General features: G+C 37.7%; 1 long non-coding RNA gene and 1 pseudogene across 2 annotated transcripts; one reads left to right on the plus strand and one right to left on the minus strand.

Annotated features, from left to right (window-relative positions):
• Nucleotides 1–8,061: 8,061 nt before the first annotated feature.
• Nucleotides 8,062–11,565, minus strand: LOC120479091 (uncharacterized; annotated as a pseudogene). The gene is made up of 6 exons (XR_005622808.2): nt 11,523–11,565; nt 10,767–10,786; nt 10,329–10,386; nt 9,936–10,093; nt 9,347–9,441; nt 8,062–8,245 (listed from the first exon to the last, which is right to left on the minus strand). The product of XR_005622808.2 is annotated as an uncharacterized LOC120479091 (transcript).
• A 790-nt stretch (nt 11,566–12,355) lies between these two features.
• Nucleotides 12,356–12,955, plus strand: LOC120479111 (uncharacterized). Its single transcript, XR_005622817.2, has 3 exons — nt 12,356–12,556; nt 12,689–12,762; nt 12,869–12,955. It is a non-coding gene; the product is annotated as an uncharacterized LOC120479111 (long non-coding RNA).
• Nucleotides 12,956–13,013: the final 58 nt, after the last annotated feature.

The raw sequence follows: 13,013 nt of genomic DNA on the forward strand, positions 1-13,013 counted from the left end.
TGCTAAAGCCTGCGTCTCATTCACGGACCTGCACTTCAACGTACAATATGCATTTTTTGGCCACCAGGGGTCACTCATTTAAAATAATAACAAAAGACGTACTTTGATGACGTCGGGAAAGATCGTGGGCTCACGGGAGTTGTTGTCGCTGTCAATGACAACCAGCTCAGCTCATGACATGACATCATCGTTTCACAAAATATACGGATATACGGCATCGCTGTAGATTTTTTTTTTTTTTTTCAGGCTTTCATATTTTTCAGGCTGTAGCAGCAGAACGTGCAGGCAAAGTGTAGTCATGGTCCATAACTATAATACAGACGAATATATTTATATTATGCTCCTTCAATGAATGACCTATTTAGAAAATTTTTCATATATAGGGCGCACCAAATTATAAAGCACATAAGATACTGCAGTCAAACGTTCGACTGGGTTTCCGTTATGCATCCACTATGTGCTAAAGGCTAAAGGGAATGTAGTGAGTGCGCGAAGCCGGAGGTGAGGCGTTTATTTTGTTAGCATGAGCGCGCTGAAGCGGGCACGTACATTCGCAGCCTGACTCATATGAGTATTCAATGTGCGCGGCTCGCTAACTGCAACAGCTGGCTGTTTTGAATGAGACAACACGGTTACTGTGAACGGGGAGCACTTTATGCGCGAGCAGCACCGAGGACAGTGTCTGTTAAGAGTGAGTGCTCGTGAGCGGGCACGTGATTTACACACATAAAAATACGTACTACTTTTTTTTCTTCGTCATTTTCTTTGCTTTATTGGCGGTAGTCCAGTGTTCCCCTTTGTGTTTGGCGGTTTCGCCGGGTTCCACAGAAAGTTAGAGAAAATAGAAGAGTCAAAGGTTATATGACGGCATAAACGGGTGACGAAACGGAAATAAAGAAACGTACCGTGTCTTCGAATTAAACTATGAATTTCTCCGTATTTGAAAGTTGGTGGAAACCGTCGGGATAATGTAAGTACACGTCTAATAGAAATATATAACATCGATACAGCTATTTCTGCTATTTTTAAAGCAGAAAAAATACATATTGTGGCTTTCAATTTCAACATCTGCACTCCATACATGAAGTAAATGCCATTCTGTTCACTCACACACCCTTCCTTTCTATGGCATTCAGCTTTATTAGAGACAACTCTTGATTCATCAATTGCTCTGTTTGCGGCCCATAAAACACATGCGGTGAACAGAGTTTTATTAAAGATGTGTTGATGTAGTGTTGATGCTTCTGCTGGAATTCTGGACCAGCAGGACTTTATCATACGATGGAGAGGAGGGTTGTATAAAGCACGGTTTATTCTCACTTCATTCCCCCGATAGACTGACAGATCAACAACATCAAGTAGTTTCAGCTCGTAGTCTTGCTTGTGTTCCTAATGCATGTACATTATACTCTTTTGACCAAATAACTACTATTCACGCTGTTACAAAGATAACTGACATAATGTACATATGCTCTCATGTCCATCAAAAGATGAATAACTTTCTTTCTTCTGTGGAACAGAAAAGACAATATTGTGAGATGATTTTTTTGAAGGCAGTGGACAGTTTCGGGTGAACTATCCCTAAAAACACTTGATTTAAAGTGCAGAAAGTATATCAGAAGGGTTCTAAGTTTATATGAAATATTAACCAGAGCTTGCATGGAAATCAGAAGAGAGTTATTTGTAATATTGTTGTGTCTTTATAGAAGTGTTTCATGTGTCACATATGGAGTCAGAGATTGTCCTGTATTCGCTCTCTTCTGTCATTAATATAATTAAAGATCTCTCAGTTCTCCTGTGTGTGTCTTATTTGACTAATAACAGATGAGCTGAACTGAGAAATGAAAGCTTTAGCTTAAGTTCTGTCAGGAAGACTCAATCAGCAAATGAAACAAAACAGGTGCTTTTGAGAAGTACTACTTACAATAGGTGTTTGTGACTCTTCGTAAAAGCAAGCAGGATATTTGAGATGTCTTCTCGTAGATTATAGATTGTGGTATAGCACATACAGTAGACCGAACTGTTAAGTCTGTTATATTTAGCAGGTACATTAAACGCATAAATCCCTGGTCTAGTCCTTTGTGGAATGTGATGTGATCCTCCTCTTATTATGGTTAGATCTTCAGGGTCGTCATGTCTCTCTGTAATAAACAACTGTTCCTGATCCACAAATAGCCTACATGATGCTGTGCCAGCTGACACCATAAATCAAAGCCTGGATATTAACTAGTACTAGTGGTAGGCCTACAAGTTTTCTCATGCCATAGGGTGTCTAGCTGCCTGCCAATCTGCCAATCCACTCACTGACAGAAAACAACGGGGACACGTCACAACACACCTCCTCTGGCAAATACCGGTAAAACTTGCAGCTTACCTTTCTTTACATCCATGGAAAACAATATCCACCGAGATGACAAATCCATTGTTTAAATCCATCATATGCCGGCTGGCTAGCCTAATCTATCAAAGTGCAAAGTTGTCCGGAGGTTGACATTGAATTTTAGGAGTCGCTGTGGGTAACGTTATGCCGAGTTCAGACTGCATGATTTTCAAAGTAGTCGGGTTGCTGTTCTTTTCACACTGCATGACTATCTTGGCCAGCATTCAGTCACTGCTGTGTTCACACTGGACGATTGATCGGCGACAGAAGGTTTCACACTGCATGACTTTAGAAAAATCGCCGACAGACTCTGTCTAGCACGCTGCACGCAAACTACATTTCACAACAAACACGCGTGAGATATGAAAAGGAAACAACGCGCGACACCACACGTGCAAGACCGGAGTTCTCACGTGAGACTTTTTTATCGACCCGGTTGTGGTACAGCTGGTGAAACAGACACGAGTGCTCCTGGCAAATTTCTACTAATTTTTCTTCCATTTATTGTGTCCAAATAGACCGATAAGAAGCTTTTTTTTGTTGAAACAATGCCATATCATGTTGATATGTGATCTATAACTCCTCCCCGAACTCTGCTGCTCTGTATCTTGCTCTCTCACTGGCTGCCGGTGATCGCCGATGTAGTTTTCAGTCAAAACACTTTTCACACAGCAGGATTTTGAATCGCCGCCAGGTCCAGATATTTAGCGGGCGTCGGCGACTCGTCGGTGATTCTCTCAGTTCGCATCTTTGCTCATTCACACTGCGTGATTGTCACTCGCGTGAACGAGCGCCGATTTGCCTGTGATTTCGGGCATTTGTCGGCGATTTCTCAAAACCTGTCGGCGAGCCAAAATCGTGGCTAAAATCATGCAGTCTGAACTCGGCATTAGTGTCACAGTCCTCTGTCTGCACCAGTCAGTCTTGTCATCAGCACTACACTTCCCAGGATCCTTTTGTCTCCTCTCCTGAACTCACTCCCTCATCAGCCACCTGTTCCTCGTTTTGATCATCTGTTTCACCTGTTTCCACTCCATTTAGCTTAATCCTTCTGTGTATTTAGTTCAGTTCAGTTCCATTCAGTCTTTGTCAGTCGATGTAAGTGTTTGCTGTGTTTTGTGGATTCCCTACCCGCCTTCCTGTATGTACCCGGTCCTTGGAGTTTCTTTATTAAATGTTAGAATTGGAGCACTCTCTCTCGGATTCCTTCTTCCACCCGTACTACACCGTGACAGTTAGGCTAGGGGGACCAGATGTCCGGTTTACAGCAACCACTAGGAAATTGTTCCGGTTAAACAGGTAACTTCCCTATCTCTTAAAGTGTTATTTTACTTAAATTAAGTAAAACGATAAAGTTTTAACATGATCCAGTACAGATAATAGCCTTCTCATTATTTTTTATTTTTTAATATTCTATTGATGTAATATTAAACCTTACTAGACAGAACTCACTAAATCTTATTTTAAGGCCATCATTGTTATCATAGAAATGTTTGAATAGAGTGATAAAATTCAAAATGGTCTATAAATTAGAAGTCAAGGTATTTTGCCTTTGTATGGCACATTATTGTTCTGCAGATAATGCAAAGGCAGAATACATTAACTTCTGAATAAAGGTCAAGTTTGAGCTAAATTTTATTTATGTAAATAAATATATTCATTATGACAACCACTTGGCAAATTATCAGTGTCCAACCTATCATTTAATTGGCTGGACAACAAAAAAACTTTAAAGGGACTCTGTGTAGGAATTACCCCCATCTAGTGGTTAAATAGTATTTTGCATTCAAACGAATTTTGCTCTCCAGTGCCTCGCTTTTTCAAGTGCGTATTGCATCTACGGTTGCCGTTATGTACCAAAAATGCTATGACAGGATGTCTTGTAGTAACACTTCATCGAGTTTTTCTCCAGGTGAACAGGTTTGTAACTTAAAAAAAACAGCAACTTATGTGTACAATTTATGTGTCTAGCTGTATAAATTAATTTTAATTCTCTGTACAATCTTATCGACATAGCAAAATCACAATTTTAGCTAATTGATCATTTATATATAAAAAAGAAAGCTATAGAAAATCTTACAGAGAGCAATATTTTCTTCAATATTTTCTTACAATCATTATCTCTATATTCTTACTGAATTTATAGGTTATAAAGAATTAACTTACAAACCTTGTTTTTAGCACCTTACTTCACAATAGCTGCGAGTAAAGTAGTCAATAGCTGCTATTCATCAAAGACCTTGTTTAACTTTTTTTACCTATAAATGTTATACTGTCTATATAATAAAGTACACAACCAAGCAATGACAAAAAAATTAAGTCAGGCTGTAACATTGACTAACCTTTTGAGGAGAAAGCAGGCAACTTCAGCGTCTCTTCTGAAATCTTTCTGCTGCATTAGCTCTTTCCACGGTTGAAAACGCTATCCCGATATTTAAGGCCATTGCACACTGAGTACGAAATTTTCGTATGCGTATTTTCCTGTACGTCAGCCTAAAAATTCGTCACGCATAAACCTTGCACACCGAGTCCGTTGCGTATTTATTAAACCTTTGCGGGAAAAAACGCAAAAATACCGAATGGATTCGTCAAGCAGTGAGGATGATTTTTGCCCTCTCTCATATTGAAAAGAGAAGAAAGAGAAAATATCCATCCAATCCTGAAATTGCGCCGAGAGGAAGGAGTTCCTTATCAAGGAGTTGCGAATTTATCCTGAGCGATTCAAAATTTACCTCAGAATGTCAGCGGGACAATTTGATGCTTTGCTAGCGATTCTGGAGCCACATATTAAAAACAAGACCACCAATTTCCGTGAACCAATCGATTCTGAACGGAGACTGGCAGTGTGTCTGTACAGTCATATACAGGATGGTTCAATCATCACTATGTAATAACCAGATCTGCCATTAGAGGAATGAACATTTGATCCTATTCAAGCTACAGGCTTTCTGTGCGCTGGTTAGTTATGACAAACAATAGGCTATGCATCAAATGTTAAAAGAAAAGCAGAGAAACTTAACTTACATTACTTATATAAGAAATGTAAGTTAGTTTGTCTATATATTTAATGATAGTAGTGTGTATATATGAATAAATAATGTAGTTAGCAAGTATTTAATCATATTCATGAGAGGAGCATGCTGAGAACTTTTGATTGGTCGGCTCCTCAACCGTTTCCCAGAGCCGTAGAGATAACACAACCGAGGCTGCAGTTTCAGGACTCAGCATAGTCTCGATGGGACTGACAGGAAGAACGAAAGACTCAGACCTGGCCGATCCCGAACTCCAGACTCGAGAGATGAACTAATCATTTTGTATATCACACACGACACGGCACGGTCCAGCAGACAGCACAGATCAGAGTCAGACACTGACGAGTCAACAACTAACGACACGAGATGAGGAGAACAAACCTGATAAATATGAAGTTGCAAAAGAATGAACGTCTCGGATCAGGAGGTGAGGTGAACTAACAGAATGACACAGATATATATTATCAAATGTATTGTCAAAATTATTGTTCTGGGTTTTCAGAGCGATTTCATTCGGAGACAGTGGCTGCGTCCGAAACCGCATACTTCCCTACTATATAGTAGGGAAAAAGCAGTAGGCGAGCGAATAAGTATGTCCGAATCCTTAGTATTCATAAAGAGTAGGCGAGAATTACCAGAGTGACGTACTAATTATCGCGAGATTCGGGCATACGTAAACTTATAGTACGTCCGAATATTCCTACTTTCGTACTATATAGTAGGGGAAAACAGTATTTGAAAGGAGTAGTATGTCCGAAACCTCAGTACTCATAAAAGAGTAGGCGAGAAGTTCCCGGATGATCTCCTGCTTTCGCCAAGATTTTTGAGTGTTCATCCGATGGATACTCTTCTATCCCAGGAGGCCACGGGAGAGCATTCGTCATTATCAACATCGCGGAGATGAGCGAAGCAGGGGGTTTTCAAATGTGAGTAAACACGGTTCCTTGTGTTTAAATCGTATGTGTTAAACTACTATAGAGTAAACGTTTTAACTGTTGAAGGTCTAAAGCAGTGTTTCCCAAACTATTTTTCTGGGGACCCACATTTTAAAGTCGATAAATCCTTGTGACCCAATAAACATTAGGCCCATTTAGTTCATATATCACGGAGAGAATTTATGTATTAACAAATTATGTTTGACCATTTTTAAGGTCAGTTAAGAGATACAGATATTTGACAAAGCACAATTTTTTTTTTATTAACCTGTTGTTGACAATAAGCGAAATGCAGAGGTGAAATGAGAAAGGAAGAGTTGACAGGGCATCTCATTGTTTTCATATTCTTCTCAGCATTACAGTGTACACAATTTACTATAATAATTATTATAGGCTTAAATTAAAATATCCTAACAGTGAGATTTTGTAACCATGCATGGCTCACTACAACTGTATAAAAAATGCCTAAACAGGCAAAAAACAAACAAACAAAAAAAAACTATACACACAATTAATTATATAGGCCTATTTCTCTACCCCCTTAATAAATCTATGCAATATAAATGACTATAACATAGTAGGCTATTCAATATAAATATTCCACATTTATCCCCAAACCATGCAAATTATTACATTCATAGGCTATTACATGGTTAATGTTTGTAAGGATGGTGGTTAGGGCATTTAGTCTTCTAATTTTGTTCATGTTTCTGCTATTTACCTCATCAGTAGTGTTGGGAATGTTAAGGCTGTTTCATCCGATTTAAAACTAGTTAAAATCATTGAGTGATTTGTAGTTTGTAAGAGAGAGGAGTGTCCGATTAAAACGCTTCTTACTGGATGTCGCAACGCTGTTTAATAAGTGTCCGGGACCGGGAGTAAACACAACTCCTTTAAGCTTGCGTTTCGTTATCCACTGGACCGTGCTGCCTATTCAAAGTAAACTAGTGAAACGACTAAAACCAGCGCTATTTTGTTCTCTATTCGCTGTTACTGACCGAGAAACCGCTTCAGGTGGACAAATCCGAATCGTTTCAGACTGTTACGCGCATTTGGCCAATTCAAGGAAATAACCAAACCAACGAATGATTAATATCGCTGGTTCAGTCGACAGAAATACGGGACACACATAAGAACTGCTGAAATATTCGGACTGTAAACTTTTCTCTCAGGTCAGTCGGAGCGCTCATGGTACACACACAGTGCGGATAGTCGCCCAGCTGCACGCGCCACTGCGGCGACGCGCATATCTACACTGTAAACCCGGATAAGTTCACAGAACTCAAAAATTATTTTGTAACAGATTACACAAAAATATTTGAGTGATGTTTTTAAAAGTTTTAAGTTAACTTAAATTAAAAGTTATATTTAATGTTGCCTTAAATTATCTCAATGTTAACTTAAAAATATTGATATTTCTCAACTTAAAATTAGTGAGTAATTCACTCAAAAATTTCAATTATCTTCAAATCATAAAATGTTGAAAATACACTCAAAATTTTCACTTTTCTTAAACTCATAAAATGTCAGATATATACTCAATTTTCACTTTTCTTAAACTCATAATGTAGGAAATGCACTAAATGTCCTATAGTTTTCTACTCATAAAGTGGGATATGCACTCAACATTTACTCTAAACTAAAATCCTGATGTCAGCCAACTACACAATTTTACTCAGCTAATAATGTCAGAAAAGATGAAGTGACACCACTGTGACAATTTAGCAACTTTTTTTATTCAACAATGTGCTTTTAAAAAGACACAAAAGGAGCTTGCAAGTATTTTATCCTTCACGACAGATACTCTCAGGGCAGAAGAGGGCTGCATCAGTAGTGTTATCTGTTACGACTGTCAGGAGAGACACTGGAGTATCGGTGAGGTCTGGACCAACTCCTGACTATAAAACACAAATAATACAAGAATGAGTTTAGCCCCTCAAGGATACAAATCATGCCAATGATCTCTAAACATTACTGGCACTTAGACTACTACTAAGCCACATGTTTAAACTATTTTCTTTACATATGCTTATATCTTATGTTATTTTCACACCTATCTGTTGGCATACTTTTTGTGGAAAGCTTTATACTTACCTTTTCATTTATAATAACTTGAGAATAACAGTTTACTTAAGAATAACAACTCAGGTCCTGGGGGCTATTCCAGAAAGGAGGTTCAACAAACTCTAAGCCTAACCCTGAACTCTGCGTTGACTTACCATGAGTTTTCAGTTGCAGAATAGCTGATCTGAGTTAGGTACTCTAAAACATTATTATTATAGTATTATTAGTTATTTCTCTTTTTCTGCCAGCTGGTGAAAAAAAAAAGCTAAAACAAAGACGATCGTTCTGATCTGAGAGCACATCAGCAATGACGTGTAGTCTGATAATTTCACTGTAGGGCCGAAGTAAATAAATTGTGGACTGATGAGAGAGCGGTCAACTGTTCGGTTCAGTCCTTGTCAGGGAGTGAGAGCTCATCAAAATTAATCAAACTATGTGAATTATTTCTGCTTCAACATGATTGGACTGAAAAAGAAAGGACAGCTACTGTCAGGCAGCTACGTAAGACTCAGGGTTTCTTCAAGCAAATCTTTAGGTTCACAACGTAAGTTACCACAGTAACAGACCCAGAGATTAAGTTAAATCTATGCTTCCTGATTGCCATGGAGAAACACAGTATCAGAGCTCCATTGATGGCTTTATACTGCTTGTGAAGCACAAGCTCAACTCAAGAGTTAACATACTCGGAGTTGAATTACTTAACTCAGATCAGCTATTCTGCAACTAAAAACTCAGGGTAAGTCAACTCAGAGTTCAGGGTTAGAGTTTGTTGAACCTCCTTTCTGGAATAGCCCTCTGGAATGGATAAGTCAAGAGTTTTCACATAACCTGCTTTCTGAAATAACCGCCTGGTTTTCCTATAGTTTTTAGAGAGATATGTTTAAGCTGACCGAATAGCAAGGCAAAGGGATTGATAGTGAGGACAGTACACTTACATTACAGGTCCTGAAGAACTTAAAGAATCTTCATGCAGGTAGACAGGAAGTGCACCGAGGATGAGGTCCCGTCTCATATTTACATCACGTTGTTGCTAGATGGAAAAAAAATATGCATTACAAAAGTAATTACACAAATGCAGAACAAACACTTAAAAAAAATAAAAGAAAAGTGTTAAATAGCTCCATATTCTGATGGTGGTCTTTGCTATAGAATGGTAGATTCAGTGTTTTTGGTTCACCATTTCTTCATTAAAACATTTTTCAAATAAATTACTTTCTATTGTAAATACTTGAATAACACAAAAAAGGAACTCAAAACTTAAAATTGTAAACAAAATTTCATTAATACAGACAGTAGTTATTTGGATATCTTCAAATTGAATCTGAAAGTATCTTTTAAAGGTACCTCTTTCTGATAGAATACATCTTGTCAGGATGTCTATCTCTGATGAGATGACAATGTTGTTCATGAAATAATCTATTAGCCTCAGGGCACAGTCCAGGCAATTCACTATGGTTTCTTATAGTTGTCTGAATATAATTTGTAAATAATCTGTTTCTGAATCATGTTAAGTTTAAAATTCACCTGAAGGTCATAAATCCTCATGAGTTTGGCTAGCTCCTCCGCTGTCTTGACAGTCTTGGTGGCCTTGTCTCTGAACAAGGAGATGAGTTTAGGCATGTGTCTGTCCAGCTCCTTGTAGAATTGATTGCGCAGGTTAACGTTGTTGATTCGGTGAAACTCTGCAATACATGGAGAGATTTGTGAACGTATTTTTAGTTTAAGTTTTCAGTTGCCAGGTAGGAAAAACAAGGGCAATTCTACTAGGGATGAGTCAGAACCAATGTCAAAATAGAAAGTTATTTGTCATTCTTTAATTTAAAACAGGCTGTATAATGTTATCAAATAGAGAATACTTTTCATTTCAATCTGCTTTAAAAAAAAAAATCATATCAGTAAACAATTTACAAATCTCACCTATTGGCAACTGTCTGATGGTGAAACGCTGACTCTCTGTAGCACTCAAGTCCAATATCTATACACAACATGCACACAAAGATGATTAGTCAATGTTCTAAAAACATTTTTTAAACGATAGATAATGATAAACTAAATTTAAAAAAGTAAATTTACAGATAAAAATCCAAAATTTTCAAATCTATCAAAAACATTCATTGTACAGTATTTTTAGTAAAATGAAAAGTTTAAAAGTTGAGCAAGTTAGTTAGTAACAAGCACAGCATTAAAGTTGTGTGTGTATATGCTATTTCTGTTGATGTTTTGTTTTATTAATACTAACAAAGTATTAATAAAGGGTTCAAGTGATAAAAACATCTAAAGAAATGGCAAAAGAATGACAGTGGAAACACAAAATAAAACCAATTGTTAATAACATTATTTCATAATACATCCTACCTGAACTTTAAAAAAAGATTCTAGATGATCATCTCACAACCAAACACTCGAGCCTGGAAAGAAATACACACAAAGACCTTGTTGGTTTCATGATAACACACTGACATTATGTTGTTTAGCATTGTTAGATTCACGCTGCACACACACACACAGCTTGTCAACGTGAAATACTTACTGTTTAACGCGGACACTTACAAATAAGTAAACGTTACTTTACATGCATTACCAGCGAAAACAACAGCCGGCAGAAACTGTCAAGCAGGGATAAGTTAACGTTATGCTTTCGGACCATATAGGAGCGTTTCGGACTCCACGAGAAAATTCAAACTCACGGTCGTTCCTCTACGTCAATGTCCCGGGAAAACATGCATTATGTGAAATGTAGTTCTTCCGGAAACCCGCCAACTGTACACCGTTGTTAGATTCAAACATTTTTAGTTACAATTACTCGGATTTGTAAACTATTTACAACAAATATTCACTGTGCATATTATATACATGTATTCCCAGTTCCAAATGTAAGACTATTTATCGAAATTCAATTAAAAACAACAACAACAAAAAATGTTAGCATTACTTACCAAATCAGGACTGATAAGACGGCGCTGAAATGACGGCAGGTCAAAGATGAAAAAACTGAGGTCGTGGTTTGAAGTGAGGGGATAAAAAATGCATTGCAAACGAATAAAAACAAATTAAACTGTAAAAACTTCCATGAAAACTTCTCCGCATGAAAGCAAATTCAAGATGGCTGACTTAGCTTTCCTGAGGCAGAGATAAGACCCACCCACCACGTCATGACGTCATTAACGTCATGCCACTACTCCTAAACTTTTTGAGTGATCCACACAAATTAACTATCAAATTTTGAGCCCTATTCAATTAAAGTGGCATAAATGTCAACAGAGCTCAATACTTAATAGTTTGTTCAACTGCATAAGGACATTTGACTGTAATGACCTCATTAGTTATGAGCTAGTACAACTGTTAGGTTTTACAGTGTAACCAAATTAAACCGCACCAACAGAAAATAGGAGGCGGGAGGTTGGGGTGCCCTCGGCCGTATGGAGATGATTGGCGGGCCGCACTTGGTCCGCGGGCCGCCAATTGAATAGCCCTGATCTAGATAGTAGCCTATAGAAAACTGAAAAATAGTGCTCGACTTGGCGACCCATACAAAATCTCCCGCGACCCACTTGTGGGTCGGGACCCCGCCTTTGGGAATGACTGGTCTAAAGGACTTAGACAGTATAGTATAGTTGTGATTTTGGTGTAAACACATGTTTTATTAGTTAGTTAAACAGGGGAGCTCCAGTAAGTACGCTACACGTAAGTTTCTAAAATGGATTTACATAACCATATAACGTTACATCTTAAACACGCTTATTTAAAATGTCTATTTACATCTGAAATGAAAATATTGTTTAAGTATTGCAGATGAGCACATCACATACAGTGATGTAACGTTATATGTGCTATTATGAAGGATAATTCACTGTTGTCAACAAACACTACTTACATTAGACAAATGTGCTGTAAATACGGTAAATAAACAAATCTATAAAGTAACTAAATATGTTATACTTAATTTGTCCCTTATTAGTGTTGATATATTAAGGAACATTTAAGTTGGATTAAAAGTGAGTTAACACATCAACCTCAGCATGTAAATTCAGTGTTGAGCTCGTAATGTGAATCTTGTCTGTATGTTACAAGGACAGAAGAACACGCGTGTGTTTATCCGGTGGAGAGAGGCTCATGATGCTGAATGCTGTCATCAAAGGCTTTGGGTGAGTATACTACAGAAATGGATAACAAAATCTATTCAATCTTAAATTGTAGTTTATTTGAATTATTGTAAATTCAAGTAGAGAAATTACAACACTTTTCTGATTCTTGATTTCTGTGCATTTGCTGCATAGCTTTTGTGGTGGAGCAGGACCTGCAAGGAAAGATGATGGCAGCATTTGTTTTAGGGATTTTACTCAAATATAAAGTAAGGTTATTTTTAATAGATAAATCAAATGACATTTTTAATAGATAAATCAAATGACATTGTGTTAAAATGACTGCTTTTGTATAATGTTTGTGCATTTTTGTAGGATCTGAAATGTCTGCAGACTGGTGTGAGCACTGAGGATGAGGAGCCAAGAGGTGCATCCTAGAAGTGGTGCCATGGATGAGTCCCTACATCTCTCCACCTGCCTTTACGAGACCCTCGATCTCTCCACCTGCCCTTATTGCCTC

The sequence above is a fragment of the Pimephales promelas genome, chromosome 2, assembly GCF_988280905.1.
Source record: "Pimephales promelas chromosome 2, fPimPro1.hap1.1, whole genome shotgun sequence".
Lineage (NCBI taxonomy): Eukaryota > Metazoa > Chordata > Actinopteri > Cypriniformes > Leuciscidae > Pimephales > Pimephales promelas.